General features: G+C 36.3%; 1 protein-coding gene across 4 annotated transcripts in view; it reads left to right on the top strand.

The window, feature by feature from the left end:
* Positions 1–211: 211 nt before the first annotated feature.
* Positions 212–9,230, top strand: part of phf21a (PHD finger protein 21A) — a 31,968-nt gene continuing 22,949 nt past the window's right edge. For 2 of the 4 annotated variants that reach the window (XM_015399043.1, XM_015399042.1), the window contains exons 1-2: positions 212–440; positions 8,802–8,841. The gene's annotated coding sequence lies outside the window, so the exon portion shown is untranslated. The remainder of the gene's footprint in view (positions 441–8,801; positions 8,842–9,230) is intronic. The other 2 variants (XM_015399045.1, XM_015399044.1) reach the window with 1 other exon arrangement.

The raw sequence follows: 9,230 nt of genomic DNA on the forward strand, positions 1-9,230 counted from the left end.
TCCTTAGGCAAAGTGAAATAAATTCGCCGCACCGACACATAAAGTAGTTCCCTCCCCCAACAACCTTTCGATCCGACTCCTTTTATTGATTCGACCTTATTAACGAACTTTGGGGTCGAACTAAGCCGGTATCAAACGCTTGGTGGTAGATTGGGGAGGTTTTTGTGGGCCGGCGTGTAGTTTTTGTGCCCCCTTCCTCCGGCTCGGTGGCGTAGGGATCTGTGTTGTGCTGAGGCTGAGCTGAATGAGATTGAAGAAGAGTTCTTCTTGTTTTGTAGCTTCAGTTTCTCTGTTTTTTAACGTCTTTTTTACTCCAACAACAGAACAAAGTGCAGTTCGGTGAGCAGGAGGCGGCCGGACTCCTGCTCAGCTGCGGCTCCATCGTATATCGGCAGTTGGGAGGAAAATATTTAATTAATCTGGAGGAGGACTGCTGCTGAGTAAGTGGGCTTTTTTTATTTCATAACTTTAATTCAGTCCAGTGTTGAAGTTGACGGGGCTGCAGACTGACCCCGAGGCTCCGAGCAGGTGTGTGAGCAGGTGTGTGAGCGGCCGCAGGGTGTGTGTTCCGGCTGGCTGTGTGTGTTTAGCTGCGGACCGAGGTTCTGGAGTTCTGGAGGACAAGGGGCCGACAGAACTTAGAGCCACCGACAGACGGCGGCTCTCCGTCGGGGTTTGTCCCGAAAAAACGGTGTGGTTCAGGAGTGCTGCTCATCTTCTCCCTCAGTTTTTCCTCCGGGTCTCCCAGGGAGGCTCCTCACGTCTCTTTGCGTGAAGTTATCCGCCTGCTGGCGCCGTTAGCCCGGGCAGCTAGCATGATAGTTAGCATTAGCAGCTAACGTTTATGGGGATGAAGTTGGCTTCTGGGTGATTGTTAGTAAAGGAGGATTCCGCTATTTTTAGGGAAAACTCAGCCCTGGAGACTGAACACAAAGAAAGTTAAAACATGGAACAAGTTATTACACAATCATTACACGATGCTTAAAGTATGTGATATAGTTTGTTAGTGTTTATTTGTTTTGGATAGAAAAGAGTAGAGCTTTTCTGGTTTTGGTAGATTACAAACTTCATGTATACTGGTAAAGTGCTGTTTTTAGTATATACTTATGCTTTATATGTCAAATTGTGTTGGGGTTCCTGGTCTTATTTGATTTAAATGGCAGAAAAAGATGTGATATCAGTATTTCTAGAGATATTTGAATAACTATAACTTGTGGAGTACATGTAATGCTGTGTTTTACCGAAGAGGATTATGGCCACTGGAGAAAATAAAAAAAGTTAACTGATTTTTATTTTTATTTTATTTCAGTATAATATGAGAAAAAAGTCAGAATTCTGACTTTAATCTCAGAATGAATTCTGACTTTAATCTCAGAATGAATTCTGACTTTTTTTCTCAGAATTATGGATCTTAATGTAGATGGGCACCCTGAAGGAAGAGATGTGGGAGCACTGAGCTTCACTGACAAAGATGTGAGTTGTTTGGGAGGGCCAGTGACACATTGGTGGAAAATTACGATTAGGCGACTTTTTACGTGATGCTATTTAACATAAGGATGATATTTAATTAATGGAAGGGTAGAAAGTGATTAAAATAAGAGAGCTACCATAGTCTTTAAAACAGACATGGCAACAGCTTGATGCTAACATGTTTGTTAGCTGTTAAAATTCAGTCAGAATTCAGAGATTAAAGTCAGAATTGAGAGAAAAAAGTCGGAATTCTGACTTTTTTCTGAGATAAAAAAAATCTGTTAACTTTTTAAAATGTTTTCAGTGGCCTTAATCCTCTTCCGTAGTGTTTTCTAAGATGTATAAACAGTAGGGTTGTCAAAAGTATTGATACTCAAAAAAGTATCGATACTGAAACGTTGTATCCGGATACAATACTCGTTTTCAAAGGTATCGATACAGAGCTACCACCAGTGGCACCTAAGCAGTCATTCATCTAAAGTGCAGAATAGAGGAAAATGCTCTTTCTGAACACTGTGATTGAATAATTCTCCGCACTTTTCAGTTTCAGACTTTTTTCTTTAACAGGTGCAGCTGCTGAGAATTATTTTTGTTTCTTAACCGGTTTGGCTAGCGTCATTGTTATGTGTGCAAAGCATAGCCAAGGAAGGAACACCTAATTTAAATTTTATACGTTTTTTATCAAGCTTGCTTAATATTGTGCACAGCAAACAACCTTTATTGTATTTTATTAATTAATGAAAATATTTCTGTAGAATTTTGGAGTCTTTGTTTTTATCCTTGTGGTATCGAAAATGGTATCGAGTATTGAATATTTTATTTAGTATCGGTATTGAGTTGAAAAGTTTAGTATCGTGACAACCCTAATAAACAGCAAAGAATAGTTATACCCACATCTGAGTGGTTTGGTAGTTTAATTTGTTTATTTTTCTTTTAATGAAATGCATCAATACTAGAAACGACATTTAAATGTAACTTTTAATTAAATAAAAAAGAACAACCCGTGTTTTAAAGTAATCAGGGGTTTAGTTATCATGTAGTGTAGGGTCTTTAAAAACAGCGGAATGCGCCTTTTGTCAATACTGCGATTCAGACACTAACTTCGGGCCGCATCCACTTGTTCTCGGTGAACGGTCGGTGCTTTCACACCGACAAAAAAAAAAAAAGAAGCGACAAAACATCGAAGCTCTAACTGAAACGTTGTCCTTCCCCGCTGCTGTGAGCCTGCCAGACAGCTCGCTGGCTCTGCCCAGCCCAGCTGCGGTCGGTTAGCAGCGGTTGGGTGAATCATTTCTCCCAGAGTGGAAAGAAAAGCGGAGTTTGTAGAGCTGCTTCAGGATCAACCCTCCATCTTAGCCTCACTTCTCGCTGTTTTCGGGCCTCTGCTGCTGCGGCGGCATGCGGGTTCATCGAAGTTTACATCCCGACAACTTCCCGACCCATTCCAAAGCAAACAGCCCAATATAACCGGATCCCGACCGGGACACCGAACCGGGAGCTTTCACTTTACTCCCCGCTGCCCCATCCCTCCGGACTGGGAATACCAGCCAATCTGAGGCTGCTGCTGCTGCTGGATTATAATCTTACAGCACATCATCACTTGGAATGAGACTAAAGATCTGCTCCTGAAATATAGATTAAAGAAAACTAAAAGATTTATACTAGAAGCTACTTTATGATTGTTTCCAAGTATTTTTCAGAGGATTCTGAACTTTATTCTGTTGTTTTTTCTGAGGATGACCCAGATTAACATTGGAAATCCTTCACACTAGTTAGTTGTGTTTTCATACTTAGATTAAGTGTAGTTTTTCTCTTTTAAATAAAAAAGTATGTAATATAAATCCATTAATTTATAAAATTTGTCTGATTTACTTTTAATTTACAAAAAATCTAGATTTACAGGTTTGTTATTTTCTAATAATATACGTTCTGAGAAAAAAACATATTTTTCTAATGATTTGGTGAAAATCTACCAAAGAAAACAGTCTGTTTCTTCAGGGTTCTACTTTATACTTACTATTTAGTTGGATTCTGGAAAGCAGAACTACTTAAAAGTACTCGCTGTAAAATTAGATGAATTACTTTTTGCTGAGAGTTTTCGGGTTTTCAAAGTCTAGATTTTATTAATTAAATGGAAAGTGTTATTATAGAATACATTTGTTTCCCAGTTTATTTTACTGGGCCGACTGGACTTTTTTCCTTTTTTTCTGCAGGTTTAAAGCTGTTTGTTGTGTTTTAATATATATTTTTTATTCTTTATTTTAAACTTTCTATCATATTTTAGACAATTAGTTCAAACTACTTAATTGGAGTCACAGAAATATTTAACTAAATGTGGGATTGTTCTGTTTGCAGTTTTGAGGTTCATACATTTTTATAAGGTTTAACAGAGTATTTAGCTTTGGATTTAAATAAAAACAGCAACGATTTAATTCAAAAACATTTAAAAGATACTCTTATAAAAAGCAGCATAGATTTCATTAATTAGAAAAACAGAAATACTTTATTTTCCTTCTTAAAAGTAAGCTGTATTTTTATTTCCATCAAAGTAAATATTTTACATTTTCAGATCTTGAAACTTCAGGTTCAGAAACAACAATTTCAAAATACCTGGTTGAACTACTTGTAAAAGTAAGTATTTTCTGTTTTTCTGTAAAATAAATGACAGTTTTTCATAGTTTTTAATCTTAATTTGCTTTTAGCTTCATTAAAACAGTTTGTTGTACTTTAGTACCGACACATTCTGTCAATCATTTGTATTAATATTGATTTATAAAAGTACTTTCCATTTCGGTACCAGCAGAGTTTTAGCATTGTGTTCATTTGAGACGCATTTAAAAACTTTAAAAAAGTCTTAAAAGATTGTAAACAAGTTTTTCTAACTTAGTACTTTTTATTTAAAGTACTGCTGAACGTTAAACAGAACTTTAATTTTCCTGCTCTTCAAACTAAATGTTGTAGTTTTTAAGGCCTGGAAGCTCGAGGTTTCAGAATGAGATATGATGTACTACTTCACTACTTGTAGCTGAAGTATTTTCACCTGGTATTACTTAATGTTTTGAATATTTTTCTGTTTATTGTTTAAACAGATTTTAAAAGGGTTCAATTAGGGCTGGGCGATAATTCAATAACGATATATATCGATCGATAGACGTTTGGCGCAATAGAAAAAAAGAGAGTCGATAAAAGAAACGCAGTTTTCCTTCCTTCTCATTGTAGCCTAGCATGTAGGTTTATGCTAGTCACTGCTTCCTCCCAACCAATCACAATCGCGGACCCAGGCACGCCGTCACCAAGCGCCGCCCTCTCAAACCACAACACAGAGCACATGAAGCTGTGCAGCAAGGAGAGGCGGAGGAAATTGTTCCAAAGAAGGGTTTTTGTAGTTCGGCAGTATTTCGGTTATGGCAAGTCGGACAAAAAACAAACCACAGTCATCTGGAAAATGTGTCGGGAACCAGTGAAAACCAAGTCTGATAAAACAACCAACTTTTTTTTATCATCTCAGCCGCTCACAGCCGCAGGAGTACGAGCTGTTTAGGCCCCGACGCCGCTCTGCATCGCCTCCGAGGAATCTTCGGGAATTTCGGGAAAATATATATATATATTCAGTTCTGGGCAGTTTCAGACGTAGTTCTAACAATTGAGAGAAAAATGCTGAGGGGCCAGAAACTTCAAAGTAATAACTCAGGTTAAAGCAGGAAACTAAGCTGAACCAGGTTCAGCTTAGAAGAATGGGGGCGGGGTTAATTTATTTATTAGTTATATTTATTTTGGTCACTTTTCTGGTCACTTTAGTTTATTCTTTGTCAGTATTTAATAACATAACTCAGGTCTCTTAAGTTATTTTTCTTTAACACAATTCTGTTATGGTTAAAAAAGGTCGTTAAATAAAGATTTAATTGGAAGTCTGTGTTTGAGTTCTTTATTAAAATTAAATCATTTAGCAATATTATAAAAAGTCCAGGCAGAGCTGCACATAAAATATGGTTTCAAATCTTTTCAATAATTATCGATATTGATCAATATGCATTTTTTTTTTATCGATAAGCTTTTTTTCTATATCGCCCAGCCCTAGGTTCAATATGTATTTGGTTATTTGTTAGCCAAGTACTAATAAAGTACTGAGTACGAGCCAGGCTATGACCTCCTTTATACCTTAGTTGTGTCTGTAAAGTACCAGAGTAGTTATAACTGTGTATACATCTGGAATACTTTTAAAACTGTCAGTTTCAGTAGTAATTTGTCCCTTACTATGTTGAACATTTTAAACATTCTGTTCTAAAAGTTTGAATTTATCACTTCATCTGCCAGGGAATTGTACTTTTTAACGACGTCTGTGTACCTCAGTACTACAAGTACTTCAGCAATCACAGGCTGATGTGAAACGGGTTTGAAGTACTGTTGAAAGAAAGGAACGGTTTCCTGCTGACTCAACAATAAAACTCCAACAAACGTCTCAAACATTTCAACCTTAAAGGTTTTCTCCTCTGGCTGAATGATCAGTTGACAGATTTATACGCAGGTTGTACAGTTTGTTGTAGTATTTTAGTAGTTTCTGACACTAAGTTTAGTTCTCTGTCAGACGAAGCGGGTCAGTGATGCTGGATCACTTTTTTTTTTTGGACTTTATTGATATTTTCCTCAGGTGTCAGAAGAATTTCGGGTATTTTAATCTGAGGTTTTTAGCTTTAGTAAAATCTCACACTTTTTAAAATTTGGTCAATTTTGAGAAATAAAATTTTGTATTGTTTCCCAAAGAGAAAAAACTCAGTTTTAAACAATTGGTAGAGTCAGAAACTTCTCCTCCTTCCTTTAAAGTACGGCTGGTTTTAAAGCAAACACCTGAGCTTCCTTCTAGTACTTCTACTTCTCTGTGGTGTCCTGTTTAACGTTTCCACACTGATCTGACTGCGTTTTCAGGTATTGCTTGGCTGGACGTTTCGCATGCAAATACTTCTCTAACTGTGTAGTTTATCCCGTAGTGAAATGAGATGGTTTCAGGATGGATGCGTTTTATTCTGGGCTCATATTTAGGAGTTTTCCTTCCTTTAGATCTTTGGCTTTACTCTCGTGTTTTCTAATATTTATTTAAAGTATCTGTGTGTGAAACTCATTATTAAACTGATTATGACAGTTTTCCCATCAGAAAGTATTTAACCCTCAACTATTAAGTTTTAATTTACATCTATAAAAGATTTGATCCATTTTAATACTTCTATTTTCTGCTACTTTAATTTGTTTGCCCATTTAGATGAAAGTACTGCAGGATGTTTTATTTATTTTTTTTAAGTTCTGCTGGTTCTGTAAGAACGTCAAAGTTCTAACTTCAAAAATAACAAGTTAGGTTCAGGACCCAGGTTAGCTTTGTTTGAAAACTTTCATTTGTTTTCATTTTAACTCCTTCTATTGGCAGCAGAAAATACGTAATGTAAAATAATAAAGTTAAAAGTACTTTATAGTTTGTTTGTTTTTTTGCTTTAAAATCGGTTCGATAACTTTTGATAAACGTTTTTAATTTGCTTCCGATTTGTAATCAATAACGTTTTTTCATTTAAGTTGTTTTTAATAGTTTTAAAGTAAATTTCAGTAGAGTTTAGTTTCTTTACGTCGGGGAGGAAAGTGCTGCTGCTGCTCTGTGTCTCGGTTTGCATGTTTTCCTCTTCGTCACATTAGCAGCTTTCAGGAAAAGCAAATCTTCCTGAAAGCTGCTTTTATTCTCATGTTTATATTTAGAACAGAAATATTGATGTCCAGTTTTAGGGTTGTGCTTTGCAATGTTTTATTTGTTCCTTACTTGTTTTCTGCATCTTCAAAGTCAAACTTTTTGCAGCATTTAGAAAAAGGTGCAGATTATTTTTTTCAACCGAATGTGGAAGAAAGTCGGCGTTAGTTTCCTTCAGACGGATAATTTTAGTCCTTCAATGAAGATCATGATGTTTGTCTCTGTAGCTCATTTTGGATTGAATAAACATCTACAGACATTTAATGTTCATTAAGTGTTACCATATATCAATAATTTATATATTTATGTAAATGATTTGTGTTATGATTTAAATATTGCTTGGTTTGAACTTTTTCCCCCTCATGTGATTCATTTTTTTTTAGATTAAAGTAACTTTAACGGATGTCTGATCAGTGGTTAGACTCCGAGTTTTAGTGTCACTATGCAGGATCTTCTGCAGCTCTGTTTGGAATCGAGCAGCCCTGTTAACGCTCACGTTAGCCAAGGAATGCCGAAGTCTGAGGAGATAAAAAGCCTCATATGTAGACTTAAAAAAACAAACAAACCCTGGAAACAGATTTTTACCTGTTGAGCTGCATCCTGCAGCGTCAGCTGATAACTTTGGTTTCTTCTTCACCGTAAATGTTTGACAAAAGATACATCCAGATGCATCGCTGCAGCAGCAACAGGTCTTTATGGCGTTTGGACCTGGGTGGGCCCCAGTCTGTCAGCACCACGGAGAGTGGTGGTTTCCAGTAAGCACAGACTTCTAGGCTCTGGTAGACTAGACTTTCTGGGCTGGTTTAGTCAGTTGAAAATCTAGATGTGCAGCAGAATATTGATAAAAAAAAATGTTTGATTTATGTGGTGCTGTGAGGAAGCAAAGTGCTTCTTTTGTTGTGTTTCTATGTTCAGAAAATATTCAAACATTCAGTTATTTACTCTCGGATCTACGGTAGACGATTAGGGACACAAAAAAATGCTACATATTATTTCAGTTTAATATGGGAAAAAAGTCAGAATTCTGACTTTTTTCTCAGACTTCTGACTTTTTTCTGAAGCAGACACACTAAAGTTAGAATTCTGAGAAAAGTCAGAATACTGACTTTTTCCCCCATATTAAACTAAAATAATATTTAAGAGTCAGTTAACGTTTTTATTTTTTCAGTGGCCATAATCCTCTTCCATACAGATCAATCTGCCTGACAACAGTTGTTAAATTAAAAACCTCTGGAGCCTCGAGTCACAAAGTTCAACCAGTAGATTCAGAACTAATGAACAGTTCTGAGGTTTTTCTTTCTCTAATTATTCAAACTGGCTCCAGTTTAGGTCCTTTAGTCTCTGTGATGAAGCCCTTTTCTCTGTACCTCAGCATTAATAACTAGTTTTTTAAAAACATTTCAGCGGTGAACCTGTCAGGTGGCTCAGAAACAAAGATGATCTCAGTGAGTCACGCTTCGTTTCTCTGTAAATGAAACTTTTCTTTAACCTGTGTTCGACCAGAAGGGGGCAATGTTTTTTTTATTTTTTTATTTTTATTTTATTTTTTATAGAAAACTGTTGATTTGGCTGTTTTTTTTGACAGTTTGTTTGTTGTGTTTTCCAGGGCAGCACAGAGGGGTGGAGTCCAGTCCAACAGCCAATTGGTGAGTCCAGTTTAATCACCATTAAAGATACTCTGCAGCCTTCAGTATTCCTTCAGCCTATACGTTTTAGAAGAGTTAATTGTTGATTGTTGTCTGCATCACTGTGGAAAGAAAAAGGCTCTAATCTTTAGACATGAACCTGTAGTTTACACCAAACCAGCCCTGAGAAAGTCAGCTAAAAAACTCAATACTTCAGCCTTTTATTACCATGAAAACTAAACATAACATTTCATTAACAGGCAGATAAAAGACGTAGATGTTCAGCTGAGAAATAAAAATGTCTCTGAGTTAAAATGGTTTCTTCTTTCTAAAAAAAAAAAGAAGAAAATTTTGTTCCATTATTGTTGCAATAAAGGAAATCGTTTGGTAGATAGAAATTTGATTAAAAA

This window comes from Cyprinodon variegatus, unplaced genomic scaffold, assembly GCF_000732505.1.
Source record: "Cyprinodon variegatus isolate N-32 unplaced genomic scaffold, C_variegatus-1.0 Scaffold984, whole genome shotgun sequence".
NCBI classification, from domain to species: domain Eukaryota; kingdom Metazoa; phylum Chordata; class Actinopteri; order Cyprinodontiformes; family Cyprinodontidae; genus Cyprinodon; species Cyprinodon variegatus.